Source organism: Gorilla gorilla, chromosome 7, assembly GCF_029281585.2.
Source record: "Gorilla gorilla gorilla isolate KB3781 chromosome 7, NHGRI_mGorGor1-v2.1_pri, whole genome shotgun sequence".
Classification (NCBI taxonomy): Eukaryota; Metazoa; Chordata; class Mammalia; order Primates; family Hominidae; genus Gorilla; species Gorilla gorilla.
Window position 1 is genome coordinate 67121917 of NC_073231.2, and position 17510 is coordinate 67139426.

At 42.3% G+C, this 17510-nt stretch overlaps 1 long non-coding RNA gene across 1 annotated transcript in view; it reads left to right on the forward strand.

The window, feature by feature from the left end:
• Positions 1-2191: 2191 nt before the first annotated feature.
• LOC129524170 (uncharacterized) overlaps positions 2192-17510 on the forward strand; it is a 163543-nt gene continuing 148224 nt past the window's right edge. The window contains exon 1 of the long non-coding RNA XR_008667875.2: positions 2192-2448. This is a non-coding gene — a long non-coding RNA (uncharacterized lncRNA). The remainder of the gene's footprint in view (positions 2449-17510) is intronic.

Genomic DNA, 17510 nt, shown 5'->3' on the forward strand with positions numbered 1-17510 from the left:
TAAAGACTTAAACATAAGACCCAAATCTGTAAAACTACTAGAAAACAACACAGGGAAAATGCTTTATGATATTGGACTGGGCAAGAATGTTTTGGATAAGACCTCAAAAGCACAAGCAGTAAAAGCAAACATTGACAAATGGGATTACATCACACTGAAAACTTCTGCACAACAAACAAAATAATCAAGAGTGAAGAGACAACCCACAGAATGAGAGAAAAATTTGTAAACAATGCATCTGACAAAGGTGTAATATCCAGAATATGTAAGATGATCCTGTTTTAAAAGGCAATACAGCAATAAGTTTCAAGATCTTTAAAAATATACCTTCTAATTTTGTCACTCCATTTATAGGAGTCTAGTTTAATTAAATCCTAAGTGATGCCCACAGAGATTCATGTAACTATTCAGGGAATAGCTAGTCCAATATAGATTGGAAAAAAACTCTAAATGATTAATGAGAAAATTAATACATCAGTCAAACATATTTATATTTAAGGCTACTATGCTGACATTGGAAATCAATTTGTTTAAGAATTCTTAATGATATAAGACAACTTTTCAAGATATTTTAAGTAAAAAAAGGATAAAATAAATTATAATTTTGATTAGGTGAATTGATACGTGTTTATATATGTATATTTGTAGAATAACAAGTTTCTGCATTGTTTTTAAAATTTGGGTCTAGTAAGATCATAATTTACTTTAAAATCTTAAGTACAATAATACATTGTATTTAAAATTTGTATGTGCTATGATTACTAGTTACTTTTACTTATGAATCCTATGTTAGGAAGAAAGAAACCTCACAAATGGGTTTTCATAACTTTAAGAGAATCTATACATGTTCATACTGTGATTTGGGTCAACTAAAACAAGGCCAGTAAGGTCAAAGTTGAATTAAGTACTGCATGTTTCACGGGTGTCACAGTGAACCAGCAAAATAATGAACATAACTAATTCCATTTTTGTTTAAGGAGCTTTTACTCATCCCTGCACGTAGGCTAGGATAATTGAAGAGCACTGAGATAAAATACAGAAACAGCAATTACGTAGTTTTTGAAGCTAACTCTGGGATTAAAGGGGAAGTATGTAAACGACTAACAATGTTTTGTTGAAGATTTATGGGCACACTGTGACCTGACCAAGGACAAAAAACTTCCCAGCCTCCTCGGACCCTCGCTGGAGCCCAGATGTCTGCAGTCATCGACTACCTTGCGATCCCAATTTCCTCCTCTTCCCCCTACCTATAACATAAGAAGACCCTGAAATTGTACTGACTTCAGATGTTACTTTAGGACATTGGTCACCATCTTCTCAGTTTGCTGGCATGTCAAAATAAAGTTGCCTTCCTTGCTTTAACTTTTGTCTCTCAATTTTTGGCTGATGCAGTGAGCAGAATGAGTTTGGACTCAGTTACATAGTAATTTTAAGTTGTAATAACCCTATATAATAAATACATAAAATTTCTCACAAACAAGTAGAACAGATATTATAGTCTCAAGATCAAGAGTTTTACAAAAACCATTTTGACTACAATATAAACTCACAGTGGTATTGATTGTAAATAAATCACTCCATTTCATGGTGGAAAATACAAAATACACATGACTTCAAACAATCTTTGCTGGATTTGGCTCATCGGACAATTTTTAGTGTCTTCAAAGGCTCTTCTCATGTTCTCCCAGGTTCCCTCTTTTCTTTAATGGGTAGGTCAGCGCTTTGCATCCTCTCAAAGTTATAAAGCTCCACCGTAATTGCTCTCAGAGCTTGTGGCGTCGGGTTTTAATGATTTAAACAAGGGGTGTCCACTCTTTTGGCTTTCCTGGATCACATTGGAAGAAGAATTGTCTTGGGCCACCCATAAAATACACTAACACTAATGATAGCTGATGAGCTTTAAAAAAAATCACAAAAATATCTCATAATGTTTTAAGAAAGTTTACAAATTTGCGTTGGGCCACATTCAAAGCCGTCCTGGGCCACAAGTGGCCCTCAGGCCGAGAGTTGGACAAGCTCGATTTAAACCAAGGCTGAACAAGTGTTGGAGCTCATGTTTCCCTCTTTATAAACATCTACATTCCGTGAAATTTTACTTGCAAAATATATCTGGGATATGGCCTCTTTGTGGCCACACCCACCCCTTCCTCCTGCTGGGTTTCTTTCCTGTTCCTCACACTGGCCAGGAACCTTCTGAATCTGGGCTCCGTGCGGGCCACTCCCTGCCTGTCCTCCCCCAGGAAGCCTCCTCGGCTGAGGAGCACAGACTTTGGGCTGGCGGACCTGGCCCCGGCGCTTTCTTCAAGGCTGAAGAGCTTCCTTCCACGCTGTGGCCCGCGCCTCTCACGTCTCCCCTGGAGTCAGCTGCCAGACACCCTGACCTCAGCGCTGGACGCCTCGGAGTCTGCTTCCTCCTCCCAGAGGCCTTCTCTGACCCGCATCTAACTGGTATTCCCTCGTTCTTCTTGTTCACAGCAATCTCTCACGCCCTTCCTTCAGTAACTTGATGACTGTTTATGAGGTTTTTATTGTGGCTCTTTGCTTGCCTTGTGGCCTCCCCACGGCAAATCAGAGGAGGCCAGAGTCACTTCCCTGCACCCGGCTCCTCACGCGGTGCCTGGTAAGCAGTAGATGCTCAATGTGTGTGTGAACAATGTGCACGTGCAGTGGACAGTAAACAGGCCCTGGCGAGGCCTTGGTAAGCGTGTTCAACAACATTGGTCTCTGGCAGGTTGGATCAGGACTGATTTTAATTTCCTGTCTATACATTTCTGTATTTTGCAATTTTTGTCAGTGAGAATTAATTAATTTTGAGATCAGAGAAAAGCCTTAAAAAAAGAAAGGCCAAGGAAAGAACGGCCGCCTCCTGAGGTTTCAGTGAAGGGAGGACGGATTCCAGGATTCTGGGCACGTCGCTTGCAGAACCACAGAAAGGTCCCAATGGAGGTAGTCCTTGCAGGCACATGGGCTCCTGGGTGATAGTGAGCGGAGGCTGAGCTGAGCTCTTTCGGTGCCCCAAGGCCCTTGGGCTCTGGAGAAGAATGCACAAATTCAGCTATGGCATAGCAGGGAGGTTGAGCGACGAAAAGTAAGAGGCACTTTGGGGTTAAATCAGCCTTTTAAAAAAGTAGTCAAGAGGTAGGGAATGAGTTGCTTGATTTCTTCAAGAGTGCATGCAAGGAGGGCCTAGGAGGCAGTGCCAGGGTCTGGTGGGATGCCTCCTGATAAAGGGTGGTGATTTACCTTGGAGCCGTGGTTCATACTGCCAAACCCTTTTTGGAGGTTCAGTTTTTCCATCTATAAAATGGTGTTAATAGTGCCTATTTGGCAGCTTTGATAGGAAGATGAAATGAGATCGTGTATTTTAGTTAGGCGCTTATTACAGGTCCTGATGCATAGTCAGTGCTCACTTATGCCAGTAACCAGGAACAAATTCTGTTGGGTCATCTCCCTACAAGAGAGAGGCTTCCCAGGATGAGAAGGCACTCCAAAATTGTGCTGTACAATTCAAATTACAATCCAGTTTGGGAGCCATTGCCTTGAAGCACTCACCGGCCTGTAATTGTCCATACTTTCCTCTTGCCCTAAATTTTCAAAAGGAGTGGTTGTTTTCCAAGTTACCTGCCAATATCCGCTTTTTGAATACCCCTCGGCAATTACCATTGCTATGCTAATTTAGGTGAAAAAACACAAAAGAATTCTTTTTAAAATTTCCATTAATGCAAATGGGTTTCTGGAAGTGAATATCGTGGCCTTGTTTTGGTCACTGATTTGTGGGTGGACATTGTGAAATGTCATTTCCAATAGCAGGTTTGTTTTGTTCTGGAACTTTGACCCACAAGTGAAGCCTCTGCAATTCCTTTCAGTGAGAGAGACAATGGCATGACACTCTGTGCTCTTGCTTTCTTGCTTTTATGTGCACATCCGGACAAGTTGAAAGCTGAGTGGAAAGCAGCACTTTCTTACAATTTTCAAAGGTACATTGAAGATAAACATCATTTGAATTGTTAAGTCAATCTTTACAGTAGAGGAAGAAAAATTGTGAGCAGCACAGATAGAAAACTGGGGCAAACCAATGTAAGAGATGGTCTGGCTGAGTCATGTTCCCGTTCCCATCAGATTTTCCTGTGAAAGACATGAGGACAGACGAAGGCGGAGGTAAAGATGGCAGGTTCTTGGTCGAATCACTTGTTCTGGCTTGAGATTCTTAGCTAATGCTCTACTTCATAAGCAAACAACTCACAGAGACAAATTATGAGTCAGCACATGAAATAATTTCTAACAACAAAATAAAATACAGCCCACCACACCCATCCTCAGTGCTGTAGAGTGTTTATGGGGCATCTCTGGTATCTTTGAGGTTGTCTCATTCACTCCTTTAGTGAGCACAGATGACCCCAGGGCAGTGGTGGGGAGGGCTGGGATGTGGACAAGATGCCACAATAATCAAGGGATTAGGTAAAGCTGGTGTGTGTGTCTTTGCAGGGGAGTGGGCATAGGGGATAACAGAAATCATAAAGCCAGGAAATGGTATCTAAATGGGTCTTTAAAGTGTTAGGGAAACATGTCCAGGAAATTCAGCTTTTGAGGCCAAGAGACTGAGAATTAGGGAGGAGAAAGGGGACACCTGGGGTGGGGCATGGGCCCTGGTGGCTGCTGTGGGATCTGAGTGAGTGGGATGGCTGTGCTCAAAAGGCCAGGATGGGGCCAGCGGTCCTCCCCAGGTCACAGCAGCTGGAATGCAAAACATTCTGCATGCTCAGGACCAGGGTCTTTCTGGGTAGCCAAGGGAGGGAGGCTCAGCTAGATCTGCTTCACTTGCTTTGTGTGAGGGATTCCTCACTGTACCCACTCAGAAACCCTCAGGAGCATGCACAAAAGTGAGCCCTGAGCTCCTGGGCCTCTTCAGACAGCTTAATATCCCTAAAGTCCTGTGACTCACAGCCCTGCAGGTGGCCAGCATTTGCCGAGAGAGGACCATCTTCCCGCCCTCCCCCTCACCTGCATCACCACACTCTGTGGTGTGGTCAGAGGCTGGGCTAGGGAAACAGAGGGCATGGGCACAAGTCCTGGCTCTGCCCCTCGCTCACCAGCTCTGAGGCCTTAGACAAGCAACTTGACCTCTCTGTGCCACTGTTTCTGTTTCCGTAAAATGGTGATAACAAGAGTACCTAACTGGTAGGCTGTTTTAGGAATGTGTGAGATATGGCCTTAGGATAGAGCTCAGCACATCATAAGCTGTAGATGTTTTAAATATATCCCATCCATTAGTGCCTAATGTCCCCGCCAGTTTTTGGATTGAAGTATAACCAAACAGACAACATCATCAATACCAGCTGGCACTTCCAGCGCAGAAAAAATGTGAGCGTCCTGGGCGGAAAATCTGAGTTTCACCGGGAGATAAAGCTATGTTCTTTTTTCATACAGCCCCAGAATCCAGGGCCGTGTTTCCAGCAGCCGTTTCATTCCCGCCCCTTTCTGTGTGTCTCTAGCCCATTTCCAATGGGTAATCTGTCTGGATGATCTGAAGATCTCAGGGGACCGATCCGCCCCTTCCGCCGGTGATAATTTTCTCTAATTGCTTTGTCCTGTTTTGAGTCTGTGCTGCTAAGCAACACGCGCTGAGCGCTTTCTCTTTCTGATTCTTCCTTTACTCTATCCAGCTCGGTAGGCGTGCCCTTTGAACCAGACATACACAGCAAACAAAGGCAAATGACAAAGGAGGAGAGAGCCAGCCAAGGGGAGCTAAAGGTCCCAGCCCCACACCGTGCAGAGCCTCGCGCTGCAGAGAGTGCAGGCGGCGCCCACAGAGCGAGGATGGGGGGTGGGGGGACGGTCCCAGCTCTGCGGAGGGGAGGCCGGGTGGGAGCTGCGTCCCCAGCGGCTGCGCTGCCGCCTAGGCAGTTGGGGGCTACCCTAGCCTTCCCAGATCAGCCTTTGGCCTCGTCTTCTCTGAGGGTCTCCTTTCCTTCCCCCTGCCTTGATGAGAGAGAGAGGGAGGACGGCAAGCGCCTTGCTGGTGTGGCCCCGAGCCCAGAAGTCCCGAAAATTTGCCTGGTAGGATGTGCGGGGAAGGGTCCTTTGATGAGTTTGTGGAAAAGGTTTTCAGCCCAGAAACTGTTGTGGCCTTAACACAAATGAAAGCTGCAAGGCAACCATTTTATTTCGGATTCTGCACAAACTGCCGCAGCCGTGGCGGACCCCCGAGGCTGAGCCTGCCTCAGTCCATCCTTACTGCGCGCGTCTCCGACGCGGCAGGGCGGTCTGTAGGGCGCACCTTGGCTCTGCCCCTCCTTCTGCAGCACCCATGGGATCGCCTTCTCTGTCGGAAGAGACCGATAGTGTTTACGACTGTTCTAATATTTGTTTTCTCAAACGCACAGAGCCGACCGAGGGCAGGAGCCCCCACAGGCGCTTGCGCACAGCGTGCGGGGTAATCAGTCAGATGGGTTTGCGTTTCCTCTCCGCGGGTTCAACCTCATTCATGGAGCACGACCCGACCCCTCTCACTTCGTCAGCAAAACAAGAGGCCAGGATGTCTGCTGTCAAGGGAGCCAAGCAGAAGTCACTAGTGTTTTCTGCCTTGCTAATGATGTAGCCAAAGTGCTAGGAGCCAACACAATCCCTTCACTAGCATGAGGTCTGTGTCTCTCTGTGTCTCTCTTTGCTTTTGAACCTTAAACATTTTTGTTTATCAAATATTGAATACCTACTAAAACACATTTGCATATATAAAGATATACATAATACTGTAGTCCTCATCATCACCAAATGAACACCTGGACACTTCCCTCCATCCCCGCCTGTTTAAGGAAAAGCTCATGTTAGGCCCTCCCAGGCTCCCTGGCCCCTCTGTAATCCCTGCCCCTCCCCCATCTTTCCAGTAACCACTGTCTGTTGCCAGGCTGGAGTGCAGTGGCGCCATCTCAGCTCACTGCAACCTCTGCCTCTTGGGTTCAAGCGATTCTTCTGCGTCAGCGTCCCGAGTAGCTGGGACTACAGGAGCGTGCCACCACGGCCAGCTCATTTTTTGTATTTTTAGTAGACATGGGGTTTCGCTGTGTTGGCCAGGATGGTCTCGATCTCCTGACCTCGTGATCCACCCGCCTCGGCCTCCCGAAGTGTTGGGATTACAGGCGTGAGCCACCGCACCTGGGCTTTGCTTTTCTTTATGGTTTACTTCAGGTCTGTTATTAATTAATATATTATTCAATTTTACATACTTTTAAATTTATGTAAATAGAATCACACTAAGTATTTTTCTGCAACCTGTTTTCCAAAATATCAATATTATCTTCCAAAAGTCTATCCATGTTGATGAGTATACCTGAGTTCCTTCCTTTTTTTTAACCTCATCTATGGAATGAGTATGCCAGCATTTAGTCATCTGTTCTCCTATTGCTAGTTATTGGGTTTAGCTCTATTTTCTTGTTCCTCCAACCAGTGTAGGTCTGGCCACACTTGCAGAACTCCTGTGCAGAGGGAAGCAGTTCTTAAACTTTTTGTTCTCAGGACCTTATTATTATTATTATTATTATTATTATTATTATTATTATTATTGAGACAGAGTCTTGCTCTGCATCCAGGCTGGAGTGCAGTGGCTCGATTTCGGCACTCTGCAACCTTCACCTCTGTGGCTCAAGGGATTCTCCCACCTAAGCCTCCTGAGTAGCTGGGACTATAGCTGCCACCATGCCTGGCTAATTTTTTTATTTTTTGTAAAGACAGGTTATCACCATGTTGCCCAGGCTTGTCTCAGGCTCCGGGGTTCAAGTGATCTGCCTGCCTAGGCCTAGCAAACTGCTGAGATTATAGGTATGAGCTGCCACACCTCGCCTCCCAGGACTCTTTGATGCTCTTTAAAATTATTGACAAAAGGACTTTTGTTTATATGGGTTACGTCTGTCAACACTTGCTGTATGGAAAACTAACACTGAATGATTGTTAAAATATTCATTAATTCATTACAAACAATAATTGCATGTGATCAGAAATAACATTTTAATGAAGAGATATTTCTCAAAACAAAAAATGAGAAGAGTGCTATTGTGTTATATTTTAGCAAATCTTTTGAATGTCTGTCTTAATAGAAGATGGCCAGATTCTCATATCCACTTCTGCATTGGGTCTGCTGCAATTGGTTGTTTTGGCTGACATATATGAAGAAAATCCAGCTTCATGCAGATATATAGTTGGAAAGAGAGAAACATCTTAATAACCTTTTTAGAGAATTGTGGATATTCTTTGAAACTACATCAAAACTAGTTAAGAGATAGTTTCCTAAAGGTTCATTCTAATGAAGAATCTGAAACATTTCAATAAATGTTTTGCATTCTGTTACATTAAAATCCATAGCTCTTTGAGTGGATCTCATACTCAAGCATGATTTTCATGCACTGGTCATTTGAAAAATGATAGCTCACTGAGTTATGTGGGCCTTCTAAATGTTGACACATTTCCTTAGCAATGCAAAAATATATTACATTGATTAACATCACCTCCAATCTCATTAGAGAACTCTTTTAAGTCTTTGGGAATTTTGAAGCCTTCATAGCAGCAGTTGCAAGCTTTCTAAAATTCTAATTTTTGCTTGAAAGCTCAAATTCTGCATGTTGGTAACCAGAAAAAAAAGCTCAAATTTTTTTATTATTTACAACAAATATGACAGTTTTTTTTTTTGTTGTTGTTTGTTTGTTTTTGTTTTTAGACAGAGTTTTGCTCTTCTCGCCTAGGCTGGAGTGTAATGGCGTGATCTCAGCTCACTGCAACCTCTGCCTCCCAGGTTCAAGCAATTCTTCTGCCTCAGCCTCCTGAGTAGCTGGCATTACAGGTGCACGCCACCATGCCCAGCTAATTTTTGTGTTTTAATAGAGACGGGGTTTCACCATGTTGATCAGGCTGATCTCGAACTCTTGATCTCAGGTGATCCGCCTGTCTCGGCCTCCTCCCAAAATGCTGGGATTTCAGGCATGAGCCACTGTGCCTGGCCACCATTTTTTTTTTTTTTAAAGGGATGAGCTCGCTGGGTGGTTTTTAAAAAGATGCCAGTCATTCTTTCGATTAAAATGAAAAAATGAAAAAACTGTTAGTTTAAAAAAAAAAAGCCTAGTTCAGTTCACAGCTCAAAGAGTTGCTCACAGAATTTTCCTCAATATAATCACTGTGCAAACACAGGTGCCCTGTACTTCCTATTTAGTCACACAGAATATTAAAAAGACATGTAATCAGGCCCTAGATTTTGTAAAATCAATTCAATTTCAATTTCACTGGGGTGAAATGGTTAAGTGAAACTGGGTGTTTATTTTTTAGCTGCAAATGCTTGGTGGTGGTGGCCACATGACTGCTAGTGTGGTTTGGTGCCATGGCCTTGGGTCATGCTAAGCACCAGCAGTTTTACCCACCATGGCTTTTGCACCATCAGTGCAAATGTCAGCACCATGTAAAAAGCAAATAATGTACTAGTATTATCATGAAAATAGTTTTGACCTGGTAGACCTCTCAAAAAATATCTCTAGGGACCCCCAGAGTTTTGTAGAACACACTTTGACAACCATTACTCTAGGGTACAAACTTAGAAATGGAACTGCTGAATTGTAGGTTGTGTTTATGTTTAACTTCCAAAATACTGCCAAATTGTTTTCCAAAATGAATGTACCAATTTATACTTAAACCACCAGTGTATGAATTCTGGTTTCTTTGTCTTCCCTAAACTTGGTACAGCCACATATCTCTTCTTTTTAAAAAAATTCATTATTATTTGTTTTGAGACAGAGTCTTGTTCTGTCACCCAGGCTGGAGTACAATAGCGAAATCTTGGCTCACTACAACCTCTGCCTCCCGAGTTCAAGTGATTCTCCTGCCTCAGCCTCCCGAGTGGCTGGGATTACAGGCACATACCACCACCTGGCTAATTTTTTTATATTTTTGGTAGAGATGGGGTTTCACCATGTTGGCCAGGCTCATCTCAAACTCCTGACCTCAAGTGATCTGCCCCCGTTGGCCTCCCAAAGTGCTGGGATTACAGGTGTGAGCCACCGTACCTGGCCACATATCTCTTCTTGAATTTGTGCTGTTCTAACTGGTATACTGAAGAATACATTTAGTGTTGATTCATTAATTGCTTATTTATGATAAGAATTTAAACCTTATTGACATACATTAAAGAAAACCTCAATAAATGGAGATAACATGTTAATTTTTAAATTGTGCTCTTATAGATGAACGAGCTTACTAAAATACCAGAACTTTCTATTACTTAATCTTTACAACAATCTTATGAAGTAGTTACTATAGTTTCACACCTGAGAACTGAGGCGTGGGAGGGGTAAGAATCTCATTCAGGGTCCCACAGCTTGCTGGGAAGGTAAGCCAACACTACACCACCCTCATGGACTCAGGCACCACACACATTCAACCAGGCAGGGGTTTAGGAAGAAAAAGGGAAAATACGAGAAGACACAACACTTATTTTTTATATAAGGCTGTCACTGGGCCAGGTATGGTGGTTTATGCCTGCAATCCCAGCACTTTGGGAGGCTGAGGCCGGTGGATCACTTGAGGTCAGGAGTTCGAGACCAGCCTGGCAACATGGTGAAACCCCATCTCTACTAGAAATACAAAAATTAGCTGGGTTTGGTGGTGGGCACCTGTAATCCTAGCTACTTGGGAGGCTGAGGCAGGAGAATCGCTTGAACCCAGGAGGCGGAGGTTGCGGTGAGGCAAGATCACGCCATTGCACTCCAGCCTGGGTGAAAGAGGGAAACTCCATCTCAAAAAAAAAAAAAAAAAAATGCTGTCATTGATTTCTTATGGAATTTTGGCTGGGATTTATTTGTATGTAGGCTTTCAAATTGTTATAAATCTTTCTGACTTATTTAATGCCAACAGTATTTTATCTGCTTTAGAGTACTTCAGGAAGAAGACTGATTTATTCCTTGAAAAAGTGGCAGTGATACCATAATTTCAAATTCATTTCAGCTGTTTTCTTACTACCTTAGTACAGATGCTCCTCAACTTATGGTTAAGTTACATCACAATAAATCCATCCTACATTATCATAGGTCGAAAATACACTTAACACACCTAACCTACTGAGCATCATAACTTATCCTAGCCTACCTTATGTGCTCAGAACACTTACATTAGCTCACACTGGGCAAAATCATCTAATGCAAAGCCTATTTCATGATAAAGTGTTAAATAGCTCATGTAATTTATCGAATGCTGTATTGAAAGTGAAAAATAGAATGGTTGTATGGGTACTCTACTTAATGTGTATCGCTTTTGCACCACTGTAAAGTGAGATCATTTTAAGTTGGGGTCTGTGTGTAGCAGACATCAGAAGTGGTGGTGTTCGTTCCCATCCCTTGGTGGCTGAGTAAGCATAACTTGTGGTGTGTGGAAAATCGCTCAGGTACACTACCAGGCAGGTTGTTCTGTTCTACACACAGAACAGATGGGCTCATGGACCCACTTAAAATGCTCGAATCATATTTTTAACTCAACTGAAATCACACAGTGAGAAGCAAAGGAGAAGAGAAGGGCCAGTTAACACACTTGGGTGAGGTGCAGTAAGAGGAAAAGATTCCTCTCTGAATCTTGGGGCACTCAATGTCAGATCACCTGAGACCCGAATGGGTGTCACTCGTGGGTGGCCAAATGAAGACTCATGAATATTAAGTACTCGTGTATCTTTAGCATATCCCAAATACCTAGTGTCTCTTCTACACTTTTTATATTATGACTATTTAGTACCCAAGTGGTGCCTCATGATTATTAGATATATTTTTATCCTTCCTTCTGTCTGTGTTTAGCATACATGGTCTACTGATTAACTGCTAATCTTGTGCTTAACACATCTTACGAGTTCTGTTTATGTTCAACAATATTTTTGCTTTCCAGTTTCTTATCCGTTTAAAACATCTTAAAAAGTTATGCTTATGTTGGACAAACTACACATTTATTAATCTGATAGGCTGAATATTCTCAATGCAAATGCATGTTATAGTTTGGAAAATGGCCATTTCAGGAAACATTATTTCTGTCTGTTTTAAACAAAAGCAACATATTTGTGTAATTAAGGTAGCTAACAGTCGTAGCTAAGAATTGAGCATTTTTATGAAGTCTATATTATCTTACTGTTTTCATCACCTTAAATTGTACTGTCTAATAGGTAGCCTCTGGCTACATGTGGCTACTGGGTACTGGGACCTTGGCTGGTCCATTAAGGTCACATTGAGATGTGCTGCAAATGTAAAGTATGTACCAATTTCAAGGTTTAGTATGAGAAAAGCAAAATGTCTTACTAATACTTTGTATATTGATTACATATTGAAATGATGTTTTGGTTATATTGATAACTTAAATTATTAAAAATAGTTTTACCTGCTTCTTTTTGCTTTTTAAAATGTGGCTACTGGAAAATTTCATTATACATGTGGTTTGTATTATGTTTGTACTGGAAAATGCTCATCTAGAAAATAGTGCCATCTAATTGCTTATTGGGTTTTGAAATGCACCCATTATAATGGATTCAAAAATCCTTCCTGTTTAAGGAAACAGGAAGTCTTTCTTAGCTTTTTGAGAGGTTTAAATTGTTTGTTCACAGATGGACATTTTTTGTGTAAAAATTAGTTCTATATTTTGATATTATAGGCCACTAATACCTCTTTTTAAGATGAAAGGGTCTGTTCTCTCATTCCAAATCCATCGATATTTTTCCTTCTCCCTAACTTGCTCAGTATAGATAAAATGTAAATGCTTCCTTTGGTAGCGTTTATTCATACATATGGTATAACATTGTTTTTCGTGGCCACTCAGAAGATACAGTGAACATTGCCAATTAAGTCTGTGAAGCCGCTCCACACTGGATACGGAGAGCACAGTGTGAAGGAGAGGGGTCTTCCACATGGGCTGCCCTTTGCCTTTACCTTACTATGTAAGCAGCTTTCTTCCCCATTCCTCTGGAGAGGCTAACAGGAAGCAGAGTGGAAACCAGCATTCCAAGAGACGGTGGGAGGCAGGCAGCCAAGACATGAATGGTGGTGGATAAGTCATTTGGATGCTTTTAGGTTGCCTTTTAGTTTTCAAGACTATAGTATTCCAATAATATACAGTGATTTCTAACCAGGGGAGGTGAGAGGAAGTGTGCGTAAAATATTTGTTTATTAAAGGAATAATAGGTTTAAAAACCTCAAAGTACACTCATGAGGATGACCTTGTAGGTGATATCTATCCCTATTTGTTTTTCAGTATCTAAGTGTTAAAAGGAATCATGTTAAAGCTACCTTAAGCCCTCTTATGCAAAAAGCCATATAAAGACCTCTGGTAGCTCACAGTGGGTGCAGGCAGTCCTACTGAGAGCTCTCAGCAAGTAAGTAGGAGCTGAAGTTAAGTCATTATGGATACTAATTCACAATCAGTGCATATGTCCTGGGGTAGTGCAGGAGGTGGCAAATGGAAGCCATTTAGACACCCTTGCTACACGATGTTGTCTGGGGGCAGCCCCTGCTCCTGTCTCCAATCTTGGCTGCCACATTGAGGAAGTGGGATATTAGGGAATATTGACATGGAGGAAGAGGACTTGGTGCTCTGAGGAGCTCAGTTTGTAGAGAAATTTTAAGCCAGAGCTTGGGCAAAGCTTTCTTGACTACGAGTGCCTTAAACAGGGCAGGGGTCAAACCAGAGAAACAAGGAGACCAGGAGTCTTGGAGACGATGTGAAGTGTTCAGCAGAAAATGTGAAAAACTGTGTAGCTGTCTTCTTAAATTTGAAATCTGAAATCACTGACTCTTCAATAGCTTTTCATGTCCTCATTTCAAAGACCTTTCCAAATGAAGATCTATCACATGTAAAGCTTTCCTAAAGATTGCATAGTAACAATGCGGTATACATGTTGCCCTCTGAAAATGCAGTTTCCTCTGTTTTTCTTTTCTCCCTCCGCCCCCCCTTTTTTGTGCTTTAGAAACCACTGTGCTTCACACTTTAAAAGGACATTGGGTGAATTACCCACTATTTAACTCATCCTCTCCAAGTCAAAGGCCTTGGGTGATTCTGGGTTAAGAGGAGATTAGACAAAAAGTCAATCAATTTCTTATTTGCATATAGTGTCTTGACATGTTACTAAAACAATTGAGAATGACTAGTCAAAATCTTTTCAAGTTATACAGTATATATCTCATAGCCTTACTCATTAATGTGAAATGAAAACGAGGGCTAAATGGGTATTTTAGCCATAATCCCATTGTAGATTTCCTCAGGGGTATACACTGAACTTTAATAAAGCAATAACTTAGGGGAATTTTGTTCTTGCAGTGAGTTTTGGTATAGTATCATTGCTTTAGAGAAAATTTAATTCTAAAAAGCTCATTTCCCATTTGCACATCTGAAAATATGTTAAGTCTTACCATTTTTATTCTCAAGAGTTGGTTGTCAACTTTTAATTACTACAATTATTAGCTTTCTCCCTAAAAACTCATCCTTTACGTGTACCTTAGAGTCTCTGTCCTTGAACTCTCCAGCCCTTGGGAGTCACCTCCCTCTTGAATATCTAATCAAAATAATGAGCCTTTATCTTCCATGATTTGTGGTGAATCAGTCCCTTTACCAAAGAGTGTCCCTCCAGCCTGGGCAACATAATGAGACCCTGTCTCTATAAAACAAATTAGAAAGATTAGCCAGGCATGGTGGCTCATACCTGTAATCCCAGCTACTCAGGAGGCTAAGGTGGGAGGATCCCTTGAGGCCAGGAGTTTGAGACCAGCCTGGTCGACATAGGGAGACTCCATCTCCACAAAAAAAAATAAAAAAATAAGCCAGGGAATGGTGGTGGGTGCCTGTGGTCCCAGCTGCTCAAGAGGTTGTGGCAGGAGGATCCCTTGAGCCCAGGAGTTCAAGGCTGCAGTGAGGTACAATACAGCCACTGCACTCCAGTCTGGGCAACAGAGTGAGACCCTGTCTTAGAGTTTGAGACCCTAAGGGTGCCTCTGAAGATCCTGGTTTCTTCTTAGTCTGCCTCCCCCCTACCCCCACCAACCCTGGTTTTTGCTTGTTTCCTCTTGCTTCAAGTGGCTTCTGCTATTTGCCATCTCTGGCCATGCACAATGTCACTGACTTTGCTTGGTATTGTGAATTTCATCCTCAACTCAAATGTTGAAACAACTCTATCCCCTACCTCACAAAACAGAGCAAATGAACATAAAGCTGGTGTGGAGGCCAGGAGGTGAGAGCAGAATTAGAATCCAGAACAGGAAACAGCTTACACCTCGCTAGCCTCATAGGCATTGCCTGCACCCTGCAGAGTCTTCGCCTACCAAGTTCCCCTTTTCCTCACTATCCTCTTGTTATGTTACTGACTTGCATCTCCTGGGGGGACAGGGCAGTTAGAGGGTGGCAGGGATGGGCTGTGTGGCTCCTCATTCATGTCTTTCCTCTCCACAGAACAGTAGGACCCCAAATTTTATGATTGCAAGCCTGTTAGTGGGAACCCCAAATTTGAGAACCACAAATCCCTTACCTCATAATTATCCCTATAGAGACACATTCCACCCATAATAGAGGGAACTTTTCCTGTATTTAATCATAATGAAGTGAATATAGAAGCATCTGCATTTGGATAATTTCACTAAAGTTCAAGACAAGGCCAGTCATGGTGGCTCACGCCTGTAATCCCAGCATTTTGGGAGGTAAAGGCAGGAGGATTTTTGGAGCTTAGGAGTTTGAGACTAGCCTGGGTAACATAATGAGACCCCATATCTACAAAAAATTAAAAAGTAGCCAGGTGTGGTGGAGTGAGCCTGTAGTCCCAGCTACCTAGGAGGTTGAGACAAGAGGATCACTTGGGCTTGGGAAGTCGAGGCTGCAGTGAGCCGTCATCATGCCACTGTGCTCCAGTCTGGATGACAGAGTGAGATCCCCTCTCCAAAAAGCAAAACAAAACAAAACAAAGTTAGAGACAAGCTTATACCTGTATAGGCAAAATTGCTTATAAAAATGGTCCCTCTCAGGACAAAGATAAAGTTTTTCCATAGATAAAGGTCACCTTCTAACCTGGATGGAGTTTTAAAAATAATGTTGGGAGGTTACTTATCTACCTACACCTACTTTCCTACCTTTCTATCTATCTATCCATGTAGTGGAGGCATAGCTACACATATCTGTATAAGGACATACCCTATGATGGCAGACATCTTTGATTTCAGAGTGTCAAGATGCATTCACAGTTGTGAAGTGTCATTTTTGCATACCTTGAGAAGTGTTGCATAAACTTCAGATAACTTGAGATCAAAACTTAAATAGTTGACACCAAAGTTGACTTAGATAGTAGTCATTACACAATTACATTTAATGAGACAAACGAACACACAAAATGAGCCAGAAAGCTGGCTGCAATAGACATTCTCCAGAGATACTTTGAGAGATTGTACAGTGTGGTGGTCAGCGTGTAGACTGGCTGAGTTTAAATCTAGGCTCTACCATTGATTAGCATAATGATCTTAGGAAATTGACTTAATTTCTCTGAGCCTCAGATCCCTTATCAGAAATGGTGATGATGATGATGATGATGATGATGATGATGATGATGATGATGATGACAGTAATATTTGCCCCATGTCTGTTGGGAGGCTTATGTGGGCAAATCCAAGTGAAGCCCATAGCACTATGTCTGTTGTATAGCTCTGATTATAATGCACTGGAACACTTGTCCATCCCACATTTCATAACAAATGGTTGACTTTTGTCAGAATCACACTTCGGTTGGGAGTCACATGTTCCCTTACATCACCAACTGATGACCTTTTCAAGTTTCTCTGATGTTTTAATCTTTCATTTGATAAGCAGGTTTTTCCTTGGCTTAAGGATTTCTTGATCCAGTTCAATAATTCTATTTCTTGTCTTTCTAGAGTATGTGGTGACTATGTTTAGGGGAGAACTATAAGTCATGGTCAATGCCAAAATCCTATTTTTTTAGTTTATTTAAAGCTTCAATCTTCTGTAAACTGTGAATTATCTAGTTACCAAACCTCATCTTTCCCATCAACAGTCTAAAAGCTGGTTTTCTTTTGAAGGTCATTTCATAAAGAAACCAAATTTTCCTTCACAAGGGTCACTGAATCTGGCGATTGGTAAAGAGCAATGGGCCAACGCGGCATGTGCTTACTGGCCTGTGCATGCTCCCCACCGTGCAAGTCAGTCCTGCAGCCTCATGGAGATTTCTCGAAGCACACCTGTGCTTCGAGAAAGATGACAATCCTTCATTTTTGGTCACTCTAGAAACTTTGTTAAAAGCAGTACCTGCAAACCTTGCAAAGTAAAAGACTGAGCTTTTTTCATATAAAAATATATGAGAATAAAAGTAGTATAATTTGCTATTCTCTCTGGCTGCTAGCACACTTCTCTCCTCAGAATCTTGGTGAGAGGCTGACTCCCTCACATAAGGGAAGCCAACCCTCCTTGCAGCTATGCACAGGTAAGCGATTGTATTAGTCAAGGTTCTTCAGAGAGACAGAACC